Genomic DNA, 6258 nt, shown 5'->3' with positions numbered 1-6258 from the left:
AAGCCGGGCACATGCGTGAAAGGCGCGCAAGGCGAAGCGGTGGTAAGAATATCTGAAACTCACTGTTGTCCATAGTCCTTCTGTTCTGTTAGACTACTAGACATAATCAGCATCTTCAAAACCTTTTAAAATAATCGAGCAGAATCACAGAAATGCTGGTTCAACCAGCCTAATTGGATGCAAGCTGGAAGAGACTAGGATTTAGGACTAGGTCCAAGCAAGGAGGCTGAGAGCTAGACTGCCATCTGTTGGAAATGTTGTGGGGTCTCTATTGTGACCCAGGCCCAAGTAGGTAGTATTTGACGCAAACAGTTCCAAAACAAACAGACTTTATTAGAACAGCTGAGAATTAACTCACTCTCAGTGTAGTCCAAACTAATTCAAAACAAACTCTTCATAACACAAATTCTTCACTCTAATCACCAACCTTGGTATAATTAGGCAAACTGCCAAAGGCTTCTCTTGGCAAAAGTTCAGACGCAGAAGACGCCGACAAGAAATGAGTACAGTGAAACAAGAAGCAAATCTCTCAAAGTTGTTTTCCGGCAAAGAGCCTAAGAGCCGTTGCTGGTCTTTTAAGCCTTATGGGAGGGGCCAATCATCTCTTGGCCTTATTCCCGAGTCGTCCTTTTTGCTTGAGCTGCTCTTGCCTTCTGGCAGCTCTTCTCACGCATGCACTAGGAACAGGCTCCTCCTGTTCCTCTATCTCTCTGCTGTCTGCCTTTGGAGGCTCCGGAGTCCGCACATCGCTCCCCGATGGCCCTGGCCCCATCTCTGCCTCCAATGCAGAGCCCTCATCTTGGCCTTCCCCAGCCTCCAGGACTGGCCCCTGTTCTTCCTCAGCCTCATCGCTGTCCGACTCGGCTGCCAGCTCCGCAGGCTGCTGGCGGACCACAACAGTGTCCTACTTCGTCGGGGGGGGGGGGGGGTTTAGACTAGACCTACAAGATCCCTTCCAACTCTGTTAATCTGTTAAACCACAACTCTGCAATTAGTGTGATCCCAGCTGCCCAGTGTTTCCCAATGACAAATCTAGAGAAACTTGCAAACAGCAAATGCCCACTTTGAAATCATTTGCAGATCTCATGTCATGACCATGACAGAAAGAAGAGAGGGTGCTTTATCTAAATTGAAAAAAAAAAAATCCTGCTGGCACCCCTTTTTTTTTTTTTGAAATTTTTTTTTATTTATTTTTAAACATAAAACATAAACACATCTTTTTAGAGCAAGGGTTTGATCCGGTATAAAATAAGTATAAGTTCCAAATTTCATCCATTAACATCTTAAAGAAAAAAAAGAAAGAGGAAAAAAAAAAGAACAAATCTAAACCCAATTTTTATCATTCAGTCTAACATCTTATTCTAGCATTAGACATTCTACTATGTATCACCCTAAATCTTAAAACTCCAAATCTAAACAGCTCTTTATAATATTCATTTATTATTTTAACTATCAGTATTTCATATATTTTCCTTACTTCAAAGACCCTAATCAAATCAATGTTTCTTTTGAATCACATCTAATGACCAACATAAAATATTTTACTCCTCTCTTAAAAATGTTTCAAAATCAATTCACTTTAAAATTTATTCCACATTTCCACCTATAATTTATTATACCCCAAAATATTTTGTTTTTGCTAATTACAAGCTTCTTCTCCATTACAACTAATTCTAATGTTTAGATGGTTCATAACTTGTATGGCTATTCCCCAACAATATTTGAAGTTGTGTAAATACGAAATTGGGCAACCCACCACCTCTTGCGTCCTTCCTCTCTTGAGCTCTGTTGAAAGCTGGAGAGATGTGGATTTTAACAAGGGAGAAGTTGTGCTAATGCAGTATAAGAGGAAGAAGAATGGTGCTACTGAAGAGTCGAGGGAGGGAGGAACAGCTGGGGTGGAGGCTGCCTAGTGGTTAGAGGTGTGCCCACATCTCTCAGCAACTCTTAACTCACCGGCCACCTCTGCAGAAGGTCACCTGACCTGGTCTCCAAGATAAAGTATGGCAAGCTTTATGGATTTGACCAAGGTTGAAGCTGGGTTGGTTTAATGAGGAAAAGGCTATTTTTATTCCAATGCAAGCCTTGGTAGTACAGTGGTTTAATGCACCCTGTTATTAACACAGCTGCCTGCAATTTCTGCAGGTTCGAATCTCCCCAGGCTCAAGGTTGACTCAGCCTTCCATCCTTTCTAAGGTAGGTTAAATGAGGACCCAGTTTGTGGGGGCAATAAGCTGACTTTGTATAAATATACAAAAGGATGAAGGCTATTGCTTAACGCATTGTAAGCCGCCCTGAGTCTCTGGAGAAGGGCGGCATATAAATCAAATTAAAAAAAAAAAAAAGAAGGCATCAAACTGGTTAAATCTTGGTTTGGCGACAAACACAGGAACCATATAGCAATAGTCTTACATACTGCTCCATACTTTTGCCAGCATTTTGCCCCCAACAGTCTGGGTCCTCATTTTTTTTTTTTTGACCTCGGAAGAATGGAGGGTTGTGAGTCAGGATCGAACTGCTGGCAGTCGGCAGAGTTAGCCTGCAATGCTGTATTCTAACCACTGCGTCACCAGGGCTCCTAGGGATGAATGAATTAGGAGGAATCTGCTAGCAGCTTTTCCAGCTGACAAGATTGCATTCAATACCATAAGTTTTTGTGAGCTGCAGCTCACTTCATCACATCCATGAGTTGAGTTACATCAATGTTCCCCAGCCTCAAATGCTTGTCAGTCAATCATTTGCACTATCACTCACTCAACGCTGAAGATCCAGAATGTTTTGCCTGCAGAAGTTTATCAGTTCAATACTGTGGAATTGGGATCATAGAAACACCCAGGAGCATAGAAGAGTTCAGAGGCAGATGCATAAATAAATGTCTTAAACGTATTTATTCATATGATAAATCATATTAACTATGTACAACAGAGATCAAGTCTCATGAGGAACAAACATGAAAAGAGAGAGATGGAGAGAGCGAGGTGGAAAAGGTTGGAGGGGGTTTTATACTCAGGGTAAGCCCCTCCTTTCCACTGAGTCCTGTTGGAGAAGGGCGGTATACAAATTAAATAATAAATAAATAAATAAATAATAGGGGTGGAGACACTCTCCGCCTCCACTGGTGTCTATATGACACATGTGCCAATGGCTTGCAAATACCTGACAAATACCTAGCTTCTCCAATTAAAAAGACTACTGTGTTTCCCCGAAAATAAGACCCTGTCTTATATTTTTTTGAACCCTGAAATAAGCACTTGGCCTTATTTTCCGGGAGGTCCAGGGGTGAAATCCAGCAGGTTCTGACAGGTTCTGGAGAACCGGTAGTGGAAATTTTGAGTAGTTCGGAGAACCGGCAAAAACCACCTCTTGCTGGCCACAGAGTGGAATGGGAATGGAGATTTTGCAATATCCTTCCCCTGAAGTGGGGTGGGAATGGAGATTTTGCAGTATCCTTCCCCTGCCACACCCACCAAGCCACACCACGCCCACCAACCCATGCCCACAGAACTGGTAGTAAAAAAATGTGGATTTCACCACTGGGGAGGTTTTATTATTTTGGGGTGCGTGGAGCAAGATGGGGCTTTTCTTGCCATCTTACCTGATTTCCAGCTCTGTCTCCTTAACCCTAACCAGAGGAAATGGCAGGGAATATTTTTGGGGAGGGCTTGAGTGCATGCACTCAAAAGCGCAATTGGGCTTATTATCAGGGGATGTCTTATTTTCAGGGAAACAGGGTAGGTAACACGAGATCAGAAGGTACCAATAAAAGAGAATAGTTGTAGCTTCAGGATTGAAATGAGGGACCCTTGTTGCTCTCTGAGCTTCGTTGTTTTCTTGCAAACGTTTCATTTATTTATTTTTTTAATTTTGATTTATATGCCGCCCTTCTCCGGAGACTCAGGGCGGCTTACAATGTGCTAAGCAATCGCCTTCATCCTTTTGTATATTTATACAAAGTCAGCTTATTGCCCCCACAATCCGGGTCCTCATTTCACCTACCTTAGAAAGGATGGAAGGCTGAGTCGACCTTGAGCCTTGGCGAGATTCGAACCTGCAGTAATTGCAGGCAGCTGGTCTTAATAACAGGGTGCTTTAAACCACTGTACTACCAAGGCTCATTACCCAATTAGATAACATCATCAGGGCTAGCTCAGCACCACATAGCACTGATGGTGTTACCTGGTTGGGTAATGAAACACCTGTAAAAACACAACAAGGACTTGACAGTTCAATCCCAAATCCACTAATATTCTTTTCACTTAACCTCGGGAGCGTTTTTTTTCCAATACTCAAGGCAATACAGGAGAACTAAACAAAACAGCTTTTTTTAAAAAAACCATCGGCCAGTTTCAAGAGCAGAGAAGCTGAGCAGACAGTTGGGTGGAGTTTTTTTTTTCACAGAAGTCCAGCGAAATCCACCACCCTGCCGCCTGTGTTCCTGCACATATTTGACTATGACGCGGTCAAGGTACAGGTATAAATGGAGGTCGGTGTGCATTGTGATGCGGCCGCGCGGGTGGTTATGGGAGCGACATGGCGTTCCCATGTGACACCCCTTCTGCGCGAGCTGCACTGGCCCCCAGTGCGCTTCCAGGTGCGCTTCAAGGTTTTAGTTACCACCTTTAGAGCGCTCCATGGCTTAGGACCGGGGTACTTACGGGACCGCCTTCTGCCGCCAGTAGCCTCCCACCGGGCAGTACGCTCACATAGAGAGGGGCTCCTCAGGGTGCCATCGGTCAAACAATGTCGACTGGCAGCCCCCAGGGGGAGAGCCTTCTCTGTGAGGGCGCCTGCCATTTGGAACGAGCTCCCCCCGGAGATACGGAGGATCCTGGATTTACACACTTTCCGCCGTGCCCTCAAGACTTTTTTATTTGAACAGGCTGGACTGGCCTAACTTCCTTTTAATTGTTATTTTTAAATTTGTTTTAAAACAAATTGGGGGTGTTTTAATTTGTTTGGGCCAAATTATTTAATGTGTTTTTATATTGTTTTTAAATTTTGTATTATGTGTGTTTTATCTTTTGCCTGTTCACCGCCCTGAGTCCTTCGGGAGTAGGGCGGTATATAAATCCAAAATAAAGTAAATAAAGTAATAAAGTAAAAATTGCGCTCTTTACATATGCGTCTGTGACACTGCACCAAATGGCAGAGCTTGCACGATGACATCACAAAGGCCTGTTTCATGATTATGGTGTCGTCATGGTTAGGAATGGATGCCTGTGAACATAGAACATTGGAATCACAGAGTTGTAAAGGGACTTTGGAGGTCTTTTAGTCCTGCTCAAGCCGGAGACCCTATAACATTTTGGACAAATGGCCGTCCAGTCTCCTCTTGAAAACTACCAGTGATGGAGCACCCACAATTTCTGGAGGTAAGGTTCTCACTGATAGGAAATTACTTCTTAATTCTAGGTTGTTTCTCCCCTTGATTAGTTTCCACCCATTGCTTCTTGTCCTGCCTTCTGGTGCTTTGGAGAATAGCTTGACTCCCTCTTCTTTGTGGCAGCCCCTGAGATATTGGAACGCTGCTATCCTGTCTCTCCTAGTCCTTTTTTTCTTTAGACTAGTAATACCCAGTTCCTGCAACTGTTCTTTATATGTTTTAGCCTCCAGTCCCCTAATCATCTTGGTTGCTCTTCCCTGCACTCTTTCTAGAGCAGTGATGGCTAGCCTTTTTCTCGTTGTGTGCTGAAAGCGCCCAAATGCGTATTCGACAGCATACACGCGTGCCGGCACCCATATGGCGATGCGCGCATCCCTGTGCACATGCGCGCATGACCCCCCCGCTCACCCCACCCCGTGCATGCACATGTGACCCCCACACACCCCACACCCAACGCATGCATGCACAAACTCCCTGCCCCCTGTTTTTGGCCTAAGAGGCCTCCCTCTCGCCTCCTGGACCCAAAAACAGGCCGTGGGGGGGGCAGGTCACTCCCCCCATGTCCCGTTTTGGGCCTAGCAGGCCTCCCTGCAGCCCCCAGTGCTCCGCCTCTGCCCCCCCGCATGTGTGTAACCCCCCCCGCATGCGACCCCCATGCTCATTGCCGTGCATCTCTCCATGCCCCCCACCTCCCGTGCACCCCAAAAATCAGCAGGCTGGTGGGAGACGCGCACATGCCCAGTAGTGGTAAGCTGGGAGACGGCTCGCGTGCCCGCAGAGAGGGCTCTATGTGCCAGCTGTGTGCCATAGGTTCGCCATCCCGATTCTAGAGTCTCAACATCTTTTTTATAATACGGTGATCAAAACTGGATGCA

Source organism: Pantherophis guttatus, chromosome 11, assembly GCF_059756535.1.
Source record: "Pantherophis guttatus breed Tessera chromosome 11, ASM5975653v1, whole genome shotgun sequence".
Taxonomy (NCBI): domain Eukaryota; kingdom Metazoa; phylum Chordata; class Lepidosauria; order Squamata; family Colubridae; genus Pantherophis; species Pantherophis guttatus.
The sequence above is the reverse complement of the archived record's forward strand: the minus strand, read 5'-3'. Positions refer to the sequence as shown.